The sequence below is a fragment of the Vicia villosa genome, linkage group LG4 (assembly GCF_029867415.1).
Source record: "Vicia villosa cultivar HV-30 ecotype Madison, WI linkage group LG4, Vvil1.0, whole genome shotgun sequence".
NCBI classification, from domain to species: domain Eukaryota; kingdom Viridiplantae; phylum Streptophyta; class Magnoliopsida; order Fabales; family Fabaceae; genus Vicia; species Vicia villosa.
The window spans coordinates 150,449,390-150,466,353 of record NC_081183.1 but is presented as its reverse complement, the minus strand read 5'-3'; positions in this window follow the sequence as shown (position 1 = coordinate 150,466,353).

The window sequence follows — 16,964 nt, the reverse complement described above, 5'->3', positions numbered from 1 at the left end:
ACATCATGTATTTCACTTTCTTTTGCTCTGTTACAAATACTTTGAATAGTTCTCCTAGAAACAGAAAATGATGAAGCCACCTCATTTGTTATTCCCCTACATAGTTTTCCATCAACACTTTTTGGTAGTAATGGTGATAAATAGCCGTGCGTTCTTCATTGCTTAAATTTTTTAATTTCTTTCTTTCACTATTTGGTTCATCTTCAATATTTTCTTCCCTAATTGGTACACCTTTAAAATTTTCTTCTTCAATATTTTCTTCACTATTTAATGCATCTTCAATATTTTCTTCCCTATTTAATTCAACTTCTACACCTATAAAAAACAGTAGCAAAACATGATATAAGTCAAACAATATATTCTTAAACTAAAATACTCCATAAAAATCATTTATATAATTCTAAAACAATAAAAAATTATTTATACAATTAAAAATCATCTTACACAATAAATTCTTAAATCAAGTTCATAGTTATACTCATAAATAAAATAAAATTTCCAAAATATTTATTCAAAAAATAAATATATACATACCGTGAAAAAAAATCCTACACAATACATATTTATTCAAAAAATAAATATGCATATAAAAATATACATATGCATACCGTAAAGAATGATTTTAAATAAATATGCATACCGTGAAAAAAAATATACTTAAAAAAAATAAATATATGCATAACGTAAAAAAAAGTCCTACACAATACATATTTATTCAAAAAATAAACATGCATACCGTAAAGAATGATTTTAAATAAATATGCATACCGTGAAAAAAATATACTTCAAAAAATTATTCTAAAAATATTTTTATTTAAAATTATTATACACAAAAATTAACTACCATAAATTACCCATTAACTACCATAAATTATTCACCCATTAACTACCATAAATTACCCATTAACTACCATTAACTACCATAAATTATTCACCCATTAACTACCATAAATTATTCATAGAGATAAAAATAAAAAAAATAAAAGAGAAAAAATAAGGAAAGAATAAATATAGTACCAATATTATTGTTGGTTTCTTCAATTTCTTCTACACCAACATTTAAATCGGGCAAATGATCTTCCACTTCTTCTACACCAATATTTAAATCTTGCAAATGATCTTCCACTTCTTCTACACCAATATTTAAATCTGGCAAAGGAGCAAATTCTACATTTAAATCTATATTACACATTGAATATTTAGTAATGTTTGAAGTCATATTTTATGAGTTTTATATCTTATAAACCTACAATATAAAGGTATATATACACTTCACCTATTAGTGATTTTGATTTTTTTTTGTGAGAAGAATAATAAAATTAGAGGGAAGTTGAATTTTAGATAAGTCATAAAATTTGAAGTAGAATTGGAGGGAAGATGAATTTTAAGTGTATGATGAAAAAAGAAAAGAAGAGTGTAGAGAGAGTTTGTAAAAAAAAAAAGAAGAAAGTTGAATTGGTGATTAGTGGAATCTAGGCATTAAATGTGGAGTGTCTAGGCAAGAGAAATGGTAGGCTGAATAATGAAAATGTAAGGGTAAATTTGGAAAAAATGTAAATATAGTTGTTTTTTTTGTTGTCTTGGTTATAGAGAATTTGGCAAGAGTGACAATTAAAAAGGAACAAAAGGAGTACTACTATATTGATTATCAGATTTGTCATAGAGCTGCAATATTAATCAAAATTCTATAATGTGTATAATAATATTATTCATGTGACTATTTCACACTTGTGGAATTGAAATATGGAGGGACAACTTAGAAAAACACTTACATACAATGACTATATGTTTAAGTTAACTAAGTACAAATACAGATTGATTTTTATTGGAGGAACAAGAGTAAATGAGATTGAGATATCTGAAATATTAAAAAGTATTATTCTATGTATTTCGCATGTTAAAGTTTTTTTTTAGGTTTTGATGGTGACAACTAAACAATAATAAAAGTGAATTACAAATATCATTAATTAAGAAATAAGTACAAAGCAAAGTGTATTTCTTAAAATAATTGTTATTTGTCTTTAACATAAAATTATTTTCTCTGTTTGTATTAGACTTTTTATTGGGTAAAATATGAGTGTAGAATAGTCTAGAAAGGGGTGTAGGGTTGAATAAACTAATCCCTAAAAATTAGTTTCAAATATCTTTTTGAAAATCAAAATTTTATTAAAGAAAATGTGTTGTGACGAAATTCGTACACTATATGTGATTTGTGATTGGAACGAATACACTATTAACATGATAATCAGAAAATAGAATGAAACTAAGAATAATTAATCGACTAAACAATCAATGTGTCAATTATGCTAATTTCAATTCACACAAGGTGTGTGATCGGAAAAATAACAAGTGTACTATTTTGCCTCTGTAGTAATAAAGGGAAAATTCCCCGAATATCGATCTCAAGGACTGCGTGAGATTATAGAGTTAGTCGCACTTCAATTAAACAAAAAGCCTTGGGGTTTTGGTTTTTGTGATTACAAATTAAATTGCAAATAAACTTAAAAAGGATGATTTAGCCAAAGATGAGTAACATGCCAGGGTAGGTGTGTGCATTAACATATGTAACAACTCTGAATCCTTATTCCAATAACAAAATCCAACTTATCAATTACCGGTTCTTAAGGGTATTTGCTCCTAAGTCCTTAGTGGGCAAACCTTTGAACATTCAATCCTAATCCCAAAGTCCTCTGAAATTATTGATGAAATCAAGTATTATAATTATCAAGAATAATCCGGTTACTATAGGGTATCCCTAGTCCTAGGTGATATCTACTATAGTATAATGGGATAAAAACACTAACAATGGAGGTCAATCCTAATTGCCAGTCATAAATCAATCCAGTTGGTCCGACGAGGAAAGCAGTAAAAACATTATACCATTAAATTGAACATGAAAGGAAAATATGTTATTGAAATTCGGAATTCAAAATCATTACAAATGTTAATCAGGGACACCCCCCTAGCATTGGGGGGTTTAGCTACTCATATCATCCAAAGAAATTACAAAGATATTAAATAAAGACATTACAATAGAGATGACGAACTTTGATCTTCAATGGCTTCCGCTCATGAGAGTTCTCCGTTCTTCTCCAATTGCATAGGCTTCTTCTCTCAATCCTCCAATTCTTCGTGTGGCAAAAAGATCCCTAATTCATCTTCAAAATCCTCCTAAATAGTGCAGACTCACTTAAGTTGGTTGGAAATTCCAAAAACACCCCTGCAGGCCATCCACTAAACTAAATAATAAAAATCAGCAAAATCAGCGTCATCACCCAACACGGGCCGTGTTGTGCAACACGGGCACCCGTGTTGGTCCCCTGGAATATTTATTTTTTTCACTTGGTCCCAGACTTAGCAACACGGGTCGTGTTGAGCAACACGGGTACCCGTGTTGCACCACTGTTTTCCTCTCTTCTCAAACTTTGCTCCTAGCGCTCTTCCTGACACGGCCCGTGTTGAGCAACACGGCCACCCGTGTCAGGCCTCCTGTAGCATGTTTTTGAAATTCCTTCAAAACTTCCGAGTTTCGCACTGATTTACTCCGGTTTCTCCATATGAACCTGAAAACATTAAAACATACAACCAAAGCATAAAATGACGAATAAAGAAATAAAACACTTAATAACAAAACTTAAACATACTTAAAAACAACGATAAAAATATGTGTGAAAACCACTGATCAAACTCCCCCAAACTTAAACCGTTGCTTGACCTCAAGCGACAATTACAAAAGTTAATGGCCTTCAAAGCACACGGTGTTCATACGTGAGATATCTGTCTGTATTGATCAAGAAACAGTGATTTGGCATTCACATGACGCGACGAGTTTTGTTACCACATTAATCCTCAAGCTCCCGTTTCGGATACCTCTCCAACTATGCTTTGCACTTAAGTCTCTTTCCGATTTTCCTCCTCTTTCATTCGGACAATCATATTAAGGCACTGCATTTCTTAAAATAATCATCACCTGCATGAGACGGATCAAGGCTTCTTATCATTATTATTTTTTTTTCCTGGCACCAAACTAGCAGCATTGGCTACTTTTTATTACCGATGAAATTTTCAAACTTTGCAGTTATATATTGTCCTTTTGGACGACGTTTGGGGATCAATCTCCTTTGGGCTGAATAACCGGGTGAGGGTTACCCAACTTAGCGAGCCGATTGCCTTTTACCGCCTTTTCATCATTTGGTGCCAATCTTTATATCTCTTTTTTTTTTTTTTCAACCAGCCACCATGCAAGTGAATCCGAGTTATGCCAGACTGTATCAATAAACTACTCGAGAAGTACTTCTCAGGAGACAAGTACTATGGTGCAAATCTACACGTTAGACTCGTATCTCTTTCAGGGAACCAAGGGTGCTTAAACAAACCTCTTGTCACATTATTCCGCATTTCCTGTCCTCAAACAATCCTCGCTTCATCTCTATATACTATTCCCGATCGCTCTTTAGGATCAAAACTTCTTCAACAAAAATTTAAAATTTCGGTAAAAATTTGGTATTTCGGTAAAAATTTGGGCAGAATTCACTTTATGGTTTCACATCATACCAGTAACATAAAACTAAAATAAAATGCACAGAGAAGAGCCTCCCCCAAACTTGAACTAAACATTGACCTCAATGTTTCAGAACGAGTTCGAGAGAGGTGACTCACAGAGGGTAATGCACTCTCATGATCACTTCCAAGCTTTCACCAGAGACGTCCTCTTTTATTTCCTGAAAATAAAGTAAACAAACAAAGAAATTAATTATTAACACTGTGGGTTGCCTCCCACGAAGCGCTTCGTTTAACGTCGCATGGCTCGACGGTCCATTACCCTTTATTATGGAGGGTATTTCCTTTTCCAAACCTTGTTGCTTGTCACTTTCGCAACCACTAACTCATGAAGACGAAAAGCATTCACCGCTTTTCTCCTTAATTTACTTCCCACATTCTTGGTCTTTCCTTGATCTTTCTCCTCCACCTTCTTCCTGACTTCCTTAGCTTTCTTAAGATTTTTGACAACTACATAAGATGGTTCCACCCAGGAGGCTATGCTTGACACTTTTTCTTGGAGCTGTTTAGACTTCTTGTTCTTTTCCTCACTTTCTGTCATACCATCAGAAGTTTGATCATTCACAACCGCCCTCTGTCTTTTGACTCCTAACATCTTCAACGTTACTTCTTCATCAAAAGATTTCAGCGTCAGCGTTCCTTTTTCAATGTCGAGGTTGCAGCGGCCTGTCGACAAAAATGGCCTCCCAAGAAGGATAGGAGTTTCTTCGTCTTCCGGAATGTCCATGATGTGGAAGTCAACCGGGAATACAAATTTATCAACTTCCACTAGTACATCTTCAGCTACCCCATATGATTTCTTAACGGTGTGATCGGCAAACCTTAACTGGGTCTTACTTTCACTAATCTTTTCCAACTCAAGCTTTTTGAAAATGGACAAAGGCATTAAACTCACACTAGACCCAGAATCGAGGAGTACCTTTTTAAATGCTATATTCTTGATGGTGCATGGTATCGCCACCGCCCCAGGGTCTTTCCTCTTTATTGGGATCTTTCTTGCTGTCGAGACTATACCACACTTCTCGGTTGCAATTTTTGGCCCTCCTCCTAGTGATCTCTTTTTCGCCAACACCTCCTTCATAAATTTTTTATACAAGGGCATGTGTTCAAGTGCTTCAAAGAATGGTAGATTTACCTCTAACTTTTTGAACAATTTTGTAAACTTTTCAAAGTCTTTCTCTCTTGAAACCTTCTTTGTCACTCTGGAGGGGAAAGGTAGTTTTATCACCGGTTCAACGTCTTTCTTATTTTTTTCTTCAATTGGTTTAACCGGTGGTACCACAACTTCTGGCTCTTTTGGATTCTCTCTTATTTCCAGATCCACCTCTATTACCATGGGGTCATCTATTTCCTCTTTCTCTTTTTCTTTTTCAGATTCTGCTACTCTCCTACTTCTTGTAGTAACAGCATTAATCTTCTCTTGGTCTTTCGGATTTTTCACAGTTGAGCTCGGAAGGGTACCTTGTGCCTGTAGAGTGAGATGTTGTGCTATCTGCCCCACTTGAACTTCCAGATTTTTAATTGAAGCCGAAGTGTTTCTGTGGTTGTTTCTTGTTTCCTCTTGGAACTGAGAACACTGCCCAGCTAATCTTTCAATTGCCACTTCCCACTCTGCCTTCTGGGTACCTTGTTGTTGTTGATCTTTCCAAGCAAAATTTGGATGATTCTTCCACCCTGGATTATAGGTGTTAGAATACGGGTTGTTTTGCCTTAGGAATTTGATTTCTTCAATCTGCTTGGGAGTAGCGAAACAGTACACCGTTTGGTGTGGGCCATTACAGATTTCACAGCTGACAGGTTGAGCTTGTTGAACTTGAGCCACCTGTTGTTTACCTATATTCATAGCCTTCAATTTCTTTTCAACTTCTGCGGCTATCGCATCTTCAACCCGAGTTTTAGAAGTCTCCAGCTTGAGATCAATGATTCCTTCCGGTTTGCTAGCACACCTGTCATACAATTCCAAATGCTCATTTGCAGCTATTGCTTCAATGATTTTGATGATTCCTGAGGCTGTTGTGAAATTTGTCGAGCCTCCAGCTGCTGTATCAATTAACTGCTTTGTTTTGATTCTGAGCCCATTGACAAATACTTGCATCTGTTCAGTCTTGTCCATGTTGTGAGTGGGACATGCCACTAGAATTCTTTTGAATCTTTTGTAGGCATCTCCTAAGGGCTCACCCTCCTGCTGCTTGAAATTTAGAATGTCATACCTCTTCCTTATAAATACCGAAGCGGGAAAATACTCATTTAAGAAAGCTTTTTCCATCTCTTCCCATGATGTAATGCTGCCCGCTGGAAGGGAATAAAACCACTCTTCTGCTTCTTCTGCCAAGGTGAATGGAAACATTCTCAGCTTCTTGGCCTCTTCTGTATGACCTTCGATTTTTAAAGTTGTACTCATGGTCAGAAACCTCTGTAAGTGCTTGTTTGCATCTTCATTAACCTTTCCGGTGAAAGGCTTTCTTTCGAGCTGAGTGATGGTGCTTGGGTGCAATTGAAAATTAGGGACATTCACCGGTTGGTTGATAATTGTTTGTCTTCCCCCTGGTGTATTTGCAACTCCATAGTCTCCGAGGAGTCTCTCCGGTGGTGGTACCTCGCCCATGACTTCTTCTTCACTTTCAGAACCTGAATGAACTGTCACAACTTCTTCTTCGGATTCCAGTTTAGCTCGATGAGCTTGTCTGCGCCTGGCGTGAAAAGTCCTTTCAATTTCTGCGTCAAAAAGAAATTCTGCTGAGGCCTTGCCTCGCATAAACAGATTAGACAATTATTAGAATGAGGAAACAAATAATATAAAATTTTTTTATTTTTTTTTTTATATTTTTTTTTTGAAAATAAAATTTTAGTCGCAGAGCAACAAAATTCTAATTGAAAAAAAACTAAAACTCTACAATTTTCGGCAGTCCCCGGCAACGGCGCCAAAAACTTGATCGGAAAAATAGCAAGTGTACTATTTTGCCTCTGTAGTAATAAAGGGAAAATTCCCCGAATATCGATCTCAAGGACTGCGTGAGATTATAGAGTTAGTCGCACTTCAATTAAACAAAAAGCCTTGGGGTTTTGGTTTTTGTGATTACAAATTAAATTGCAAATAAACTTAAAAAGGATGATTTAGCCAAAGATGAGTAACATGCCAGGGTAGGTGTGTGCATTAACATATGTAACAACTCTGAATCCTTATTCCAATAACAAAATCCAACTTATCAATTACCGGTTCTTAAGGGTATTTGCTCCTAAGTCCTTAGTGGGCAAACCTTTGAACATTCAATCCTAATCCCAAAGTCCTCTGAAATTATTGATGAAATCAAGTATTATAATTATCAAGAATAATCCGGTTACTATAGGGTATCCCTAGTCCTAGGTGATATCTACTATAGTATAATGGGATAAAAACACTAACAATGGAGGTCAATCCTAATTGCCAGTCATAAATCAATCCAGTTGGTCCGACGAGGAAAGCAGTAAAAACATTATACCATTAAATTGAACATGAAAGGAAAATACGTTATTGAAATTCGGAATTCAAAATCATTACAAATGTTAATCAGGGACACCCCCCTAGCATTGGGGGGTTTAGCTACTCATATCATCCAAAGAAATTACAAAGATATTAAATAAAGACATTACAATAGAGATGACGAACTTTGATCTTCAATGGCTTCCGCTCATGAGAGTTCTCCGTTCTTCTCCAATTGCATAGGCTTCTTCTCTCAATCCTCCAATTCTTCGTGTGGCAAAAAGATCCCTAATTCATCTTCAAAATCCTCCTAAATAGTGCAGACTCACTTAAGTTGGTTGGAAATTCCAAAAACACCCCTGCAGGCCATCCACTAAACTAAATAATAAAAATCAGCAAAATCAGCGTCATCACCCAACACGGGCCGTGTTGTGCAACACGGGCACCCGTGTTGGTCCCCTGGAATATTTATTTTTTTCACTTGGTCCCAGACTTAGCAACACGGGTCGTGTTGAGCAACACGGGTACCCGTGTTGCACCACTGTTTTCCTCTCTTCTCAAACTTTGCTCCTAGCGCTCTTCCTGACACGGCCCGTGTTGAGCAACACGGCCACCCGTGTCAGGCCTCCTGTAGCATGTTTTTGAAATTCCTTCAAAACTTCCGAGTTTCGCACTGATTTACTCCGGTTTCTCCATATGAACCTGAAAACATTAAAACATACAACCAAAGCATAAAATGACGAATAAAGAAATAAAACACTTAATAACAAAACTTAAACATACTTAAAAACAACGATAAAAATATGTGTGAAAACCACTGATCAGTGTGTGACTTGAATTTATTTAATTGATCAAGAAATCTTCGATTGTAGATTTACAAAGATAATCGCCAAGAGGATTGTTTAGATACTTGGTGATTATCTAAGTCTAACACAAGCCTAAATTTACACATAAATCACTAGGATATGATAAGACACGACAACAGGCAATTTCTAAAAAAACAATAAAATCTACGCATACATTATGCAGGAAATTAAGTTTTCCACCGTTTTGACAATTGTTTACAATGCTTTTTAATATGACCAAATGATTCACGATAATGCTAAAAAAAATTAAAAAAGCTCTGATTTGAACCTTCCTTCTAGTGATGTATACAACGATGAAACTGCTTTCCTCAAGGTTTTCACCCAACCTTGATCTTTCACCTTCTAGATTCAAGAATTATGCTCCAAGCCTCTATAAACAATGACCTTTGCTCAACCTCGTTTATCCTTTATTTGAACCTTGATTTGTTCGAAGGAACTAGATAATCCACTTAACCACTTCATCTGTAACACCTTTCACTAAGGCATACCGAATATTTCTTGGAGAAAAAACACCTTATTTTACTTACTAGGTTGTCAACTACAACTTCACAATAACAACTTTCTTTGTCAATTATGGAATCTCAAACTCCACAAAAAGTTATATCCTAAAGACAATCCTCTTAATAGATCTTACACTCCTAGAGTTAAGAGCTAGACGCACAAACATGGCGAATGCTAGAGGTTGAAAAAGAAACGAATTTCAGATGCAATCTCAAAACAAAGTCTTAAAGCGATTTTTGAAAGTTGAGAGAAAAATGTTTTATGTATGAGTCGTGTTGTGTGTTCACGTTTTTGGGAACTTATTGTATAAAAGATTGTAAAATATAATTAATATATATATATATATATATATTTATATATGCTGGAGAAATGCACTAAAAATTAGAGAAAATACACTAATTTGAGTCATGGTGAAAATCATGATTCGAGTTGAACAAAAGAATGGTTTGAATCAAGAATTTAAAACCCAAAATTTTGTGTCACTGATTCGAATAACACAACCAGAAGCAAAGTCCAAAATCTAAACTTCAACCATGATTCAAATCAACCATGTACGTGATTCAAATCAGGCTTTCATGTGATTTAAATCACACTTACAGAAGGAAAACATGTTTTTCTCATTCATATATTTATTCGAATAATCCATATATCTAATTCGAATCACACTTTTAAAAAATTGAATTTTAAGAAATGTGAAGTGTTAATTTGAATTGAGAGATAGTATGATTGGAATCATGCATGCATGAGTTTCTTGATTCAAAATGTTTATTAATTGACTTGAATCATATTGCATTGACTTGAGGCACAGTGTATTGATTTATACATGCAAAAATGAATTAACACTCAATCCTAAAATGCAAAATTTAATTGAAAGGAGACTCAATTACGAAAATGATAAAATAATAGATAACCAAGAGACAAGCAACAAAACCCTATCAGAGCAAAGCCACTTCAGTCTCCCATTTTCTGATGCTTGACAACTTGCAAATCTTGTAGTTGGAGTTGAGTCGACCGGGCATAAGAAAAGTGTGATCAGTGCTTTCATGCCCCCTCCCCTAAAACATTGCAAAATACCAAATCTGCAAAAAAATAAATCAACATACTAGACTCGTTACAACTTCTCCTCCTTTGATAAGATCAAAAAGAAATAGATAGTAAGGAGCCTACACTCAAATAACCAGCAAATACATAATATAATTCATAGAAAGAACATTAAACATAGCTAAAGAGGGATGTACACAAAATAAGAAGATTATGTCATAAATAACAAACTATAAACATGTCAAATGCAACAAATATGCAAAAACGACATGGATAGAAATATATCCCCAAAACATAAATAATTAATATATACAATTATTAAAGGATAAATAATGCATAACCAAATCAAAAATATATCACTCATCAATGACATTTCAAACTCTCTCTACATGATACCAAAAAACACTCTATATAATGACTCGATAGTGGGTCCAAATATAACATCATCAACATATACATAAACTAAAAAAATATGTGATCCTTTACGCCTTATAAACAAAATAGTACTCACATTTCCATAATTAAATCCTTTCTCAGTAAAAAAGCCACTAAGACACTGATACTAAACTTTATGAGCTTGTTTGAGAACATAAAGAGCTCTTTTTAATTTAAAAACTCAATCAGGATTTTCATGGTCCTCAAATTCAGGAGGTTGAGAAACATAGACTTCTTCATTTATAAAACTGTTAAGGAAAACAGATTTAACATCCATCTAATATAACTTAAAGTTCGGGCAACATGGGGATGCCAAAAGGAGTTAAATCGCCATAAGATGGGCTACGTGAGCATATGTCTCCTAATGGTAAATCTCTTTATCTTTAAGGTATCCTTTTGCCACTAGTCTAGCTTTATTTTGATTAATTATGCTATTTTTTGCTCGGTTTGTTTCTAAAACCCATCTAGTGCCAATGACGGTTTTGCTTTGAAGACGTGCAACAAGATCCCATGCACCATTTTATTTAAATTGAATGAGCTATTATTGCAAATCAAAGAGCCATCCATCATCAATCATGAGAAATGAAAGTAGAGTAATTACAAAAATTATTGACTTGAGACCTAATACTTACACCTTTTTTTTTATGTCTCTTAGTATGTGGTATAACTGGTGGTCCTTTACAACAATTTATTTTTGAGGTAGCTTTGTTGAGGTCTCTTGTTTATCACCCTCATGTTCATTGTCCTCTTTATCATCCTTTATGTCCTTACCTTTTGAAAGATCATCTTTAGGAGTGTCGTCTTTGACTATATTTTTTGTTATTACATTTGAAACATCAAAACTAGAAAGAATGCATTCCCCATTTCTTAGGGGTTTGGCTTTATTTAATAAAAAAACATGAATTGGCTTTTCAACAAATGTGAAATTAAGTAATACACATTTGTGATTAAATAGGAAATGAGTACGGTCCTCATTTTCAGATCATAAGAGGCCTTTCTAGTATCATAATCATTTTAGTTCTTTGTGGGTTTTATAGTAGAAACACACTCAACGGCCGTTTTAGGGATAAAAGGGTCGTCTTAGATGGATGCCCAAATAATCTTATCAACCAACATCATGTGAAGATTCATGTTATCTTTCTAATACGCATTATTTTTGCCTTTAAAAAAAAGGAGATATATTGTACATTCTCTTCAACCTGTCCTTTCTTGTATTCTCAACTTTAGAAGTTGCAAAGCCTGATCAAATAATAGCTCTGAAGCCAATTGTTTGGTAGAATATGAGTGTAGAATGGTCTAGGAGGAGGGGTTGAAATGAATAAACCAATTCCCAAAAACTAATTTCAAATATATTTTAAAAAATTAGAGTTTTATAAAAAATGTTGCAGTAAAATTCATACAATAGATGTGATTTGCAATTGGAACAATTACATTATTAACACGATAATCGGAAATATAATCGATGAAGAATAAAGAATTGACTAAACAATCAGAGTGTTAATTATGGTAATTTTAATTCACACGAGGTTTATAAATTTATAGAGATATTCACCAAGAAGATTGTTTAGAAACTTAGTCTAACACAAACCTAAATTTGCACAAAAATCACTATAAGCTGATAAAACCTAGCAACATGCAATTTGTAGAAAATGATAAAACCTAAGCATGTAAATTTTATGGGGAAAATTAAAAGAGATAGGCAAAAGAAGATAGGGCACCAAATTTATATTAGTCCAGCACATTCGTCCTCACTAGTGTTTAATTCAATATCCAATTGCAAGCCATTGAAAATTCACAGGTTTTCAACTATTTGGACAATGGTTTACAAGGTCATTTAATATCACTAGATGATTTAAGATAATGCAAAACCAAAAAATATCTGATTTGAATCTTCCTTCTAATGGTGTATACAACGATAGAACTGTTTTCCTCAAGGTCTTCACTCAAACTTGATCTTCCACCTACCAGATTTAAGAATTTTGCTCTAAGTCTCCGTCCCCAACAACCTTTACTAAGACATGCTAGCCACTTATACGAACCTTGATATGTCCAAATGAACTAGAAACTCCACTTCATCCTTAGAACCCTCGACATACAGTAGCCCTACCAAAAGATTTATTAGAGAAAAGAACACCTTTTTCTTATTGGATTGTCAACCCCAATTGCACAATAACAACTTGCTTTTTTAATTCTGAAATCTCAAACTACACAAAATGATAGGTCGTAACATCCTTCCTCTTGACAGATCCCACGCTCATAAAGTAGCTAGACACACGAACATGTTGAATGCTAAAGGTTGAATATGCAGTTGATTTCAGATGCAATCTCAAAACAAAGTCTCAAAACGATTTACGAAAGTTGAGAGAAAAATGTTTTATGTATAAGTTGGGTTTTGTGTTAAAATTTTTGTGAACTTATTATATGAGATATTGAAAAATAAGGTTTATATTTGTGTTGGAGAAATGCAATAAAACCCAGAATGAGGAAAATAAGGTTTATATCTCAAGTCGAATGAGATATTGACTATAACGACCGTTTTTCTTTAATTATTTATTTATGTGAATTAATTGTGCATTATGTGTTAATTATATGTTTAATTGATTTTATGTTGTTTTATTTGGGGATTGTTAGTAAATAATATAAGATAGTAGGTGTTGTTGATTACTGGGCCTAAGTCGGTATTAGTAAGTGAGGGGTGTTAGTTAGAGCCCATTAGTAATTTAAGATAGTAAGGGTTTAGCTAAAACAAGGGTTTTAGAGGAAATAGAAATTAGAAGTTCATTTTGGGGTTTTGGTGAAAGAAGAGAAGAGTGGAGTGAAGAGAAAGAGGGGAATCTCAATATTGAAGCTAGAGTTGTCTTTAATCCAAACCTAAGGTAAGGGTGGGATTCTTTCATGCTAAAGGGATGTATGATGATGTTTTGGGTGGGATTTAATTGTATGTTGCATCCATGGAAGTTGTGTGTAGAGATGTTAGGGTCTATGAACAAATGCTTGATTTGATGATTTGAAATGTGTTTAATTGATGTTTGATGATGTTATGATGTTATAAGACCCATAATATGTGTTGTATTTGTGTTGATACCATGTATTCTGTGGTTTTTCGTGATGTTTGATGTTTTCCAACTTGATTGGGTTGAGTTTAGGGGTTTTGGGATGGGTTTCGTATGCTGTTTTCTGTGTTTGGGGTTTTCTAAAAATTTCCAGTTCGCGCCGCAAACCCTTGTGCGCGCCGCGAACCCCTTGGCAGAAACTTTGGAAGTTCTGGATCTGCTCAGTTCGCGCCGCGACCCCTTGTTGGCAGAAAGTTGGAGATTTTTGGATTCACTCAGTTTGCGCCGCGACCCCTTGTTGGCGCCGCGAACTGCTTGGCAGAAGCTTAGGATTATTTGGTTCACTCTGTTCGCGCCGCGAACCCTGTTTTGCAGAACTTTTTCTAAACTTTGAAATGCTGTATCTTTTGAACCGTAACTCCTTTTTAAGTGTCGTTTGAACCTACGTGAAGCCCTAATTGATGTCTTTCCGTAGAATATGCTTAGTATAACTTTGAATACTCTTGGAATCTTCTTGAATTGGATTTTGTTGACATTGGATATCCGGAATTGATCATGTCGTTTAAGTTGATCATGTCGTTTACGTGGATTGTGTTGTTCGAGTCGATTATGTCGTTAAGTGTGATTGTGAATGTGCATCATTAAGTCACATTCATTGCATTGTTTGAGACGGCCCTAGTGGCAAATGTTTGAGATGGCCCTTGTGGCGAATGTTTGAGACGGCCCAATGGCAATTGTTTGAGACGGGAGTTTTACTCCAATGGTACCACATGCATTTGCATTGTTCGAGTTGCATAAGTAAAGTCGTATGATGAGTCGTATTTGAATATTTGCGTGTGCATAACATGAATGTTATCTTGTGTCAATTTTATGGTTGTTTCGTTGAGCATATGTGATAAATGACTATGTATGCCTTAATTGAGATTGATATTATTATTGTCGGTAAGATGTTGAATGATGTGAATAGTAGTAAGTGATATATGTTGGGAAGTGGTGACCCATGTATGATTATTTCTCCGCTTTTAATATTATCATACGCTTCTTTATAATGAATGATATCTCACCCTTTCTGTTTAAATGTTACCCTCCGTTGGTAACGTGCAGGTAATGACGCGGAGTAGTCGTGTACCTATAGCTCGAGTCGGTGTGTGTCGATGCTCTGATACGTAGCACTCGGGGAACGTTGGATTACTTGTTTATGTTTTGGTTTCTTGTGTTTATCCTTGTTAAACCTTGTCCTTATATTATGCTGAGACTTTTTAGATGTATCGTGCCGTGTTTGGCCGTGATATTATGAGTTGTATTGTTGTTGACATATGATTTTCCGCTGCGATGCAAGTACTTGATTGGCTGACAATGATTAATGATTTCGATATTGTTCTCCTACATGTGTGTTACGTATCTAAGTGATTGAGCATGATATATGTATGTAATTTTGTTGTTTAAAATGCGACGCTCCGAATCGTTATGTTCTATTTGCTTGAAATTTTGTACTCTGGTATTCCTCTTTATTGCGGGGTAGATTTGGGGTGTTACATTAGTGGTATCAGAGCAGGTCGGTCTTGTCCGGCCATGTGTCGTGTCGTAGTGTAGTCTAACAAGCGTATATTGTTGTTTGTGCTGATTGCTTTTGTGTTGTAGTGAAGACTTGTGATGGCTGGGAGGAATGATGCTGCGATATCTGCTGCTTTGGAAGCAATGGCTCAGGCTTTTGAGAACCAACCGAATGGTGGAGAGAGTGCTGCTTCTCAGAGTTTGGCTACCTTCCAAAGAGAGAACCCTCCTGTGTTTAAGGGAACTTATGATCCTGATGGCGCATTGACATGGCTTAAGGAGATTGAGAGGATTTTCCGTGTCATGGATTGCACTCCTGAACAGAAGGTTCGTTATGGGACTCATATGCTAGCAGTTGAGGCGGATGATTAGTGGCTAGAGACCCGTAGGAGATTGGAAGCGAGTGGTGAGGAGATCTCTTGGATTGTGTTTCGCATGGAGTTCTTAAGGAAGTACTTTCCTGAAGATGTCCGTGGCAAGAAGGAAATTGAATTCCTTGAGCTAAGTCAAGGGAACAAATCTGTTGTGGAGTATGCTGCTAAGTTTGGTGAATTGGCAAAGTTTTACCAACACTATGATGGGCCGAATGGTGAGTTTTCCAAGTGCATTAAGTTTGAGAATGGGTTGCGTCCGGAGATTAAGAAAGCAATTAGTTACCAGAAGATTCGTATCTTTGCTGATTTGGTTGATTGTTGTCGGATCTATGAAGAGGATAACAATGCTCATTATCGTGTGATAAGTGAGAAGAGGGGAAAGGGTTATCAAGGTCGTGGTAAGCCTTATGAAGCTTCGAGTGGAAAGGGCGAGCAGAAAGCGGTTGAGGGTAAGAGAACTACTGGGGGAGATGCTCCTGCTGGTATTGTGTGCTTCAAGTGTGGCAAGGTTGATCACAAGAGCACGTCGTGTAATGTTGATGCTAGAAGATGCTACCGTTGTGGGAAGTTTGGTCATGCATCGTCCGGTTGTACGCATAAGGATATGGTGTGTTTCAACTGTGGTGAAGAAGGCCATATTAGAAGCAAGTGTCAGAAGCCCAAGAAGGAACAATCTAGTGGGAAGGTGTTCGCCTTGTCGGGAACTCAGACCACTAGTGAGGATTCACTCATCAGAGGCACATGTTTCATTAATAGCATTCCTTTAATTACTATTATTGATACCGGTGCTTCTCATTGTTTTATATCTGCTGATTGTGTTAATCGCTTGGGTCTTGTGTTGTCTGTCATGAACGGAGAGATGGTTGTCGATACTCCGGCTAAGGGTTCGGTGACCACTTCTCTTGTATGCTTGAAGTGTCCCGTGTCGATTTTTGACAGAGACTTTCTTGTTGATTTTGTGTGCTTGCCGTTGAGAGGTTTGGATGTGATCTTGGGGATGGATTGGTTAGGGCATAACCATGTTCACATTAATTGTTTTGATAAGTCTGTGAGGTTTTCTTCTCCTGAAGAGGAAGGCTTAGAGTTGTTATCGGTCAGACAGTTTCGTTTGTTGAGGAAA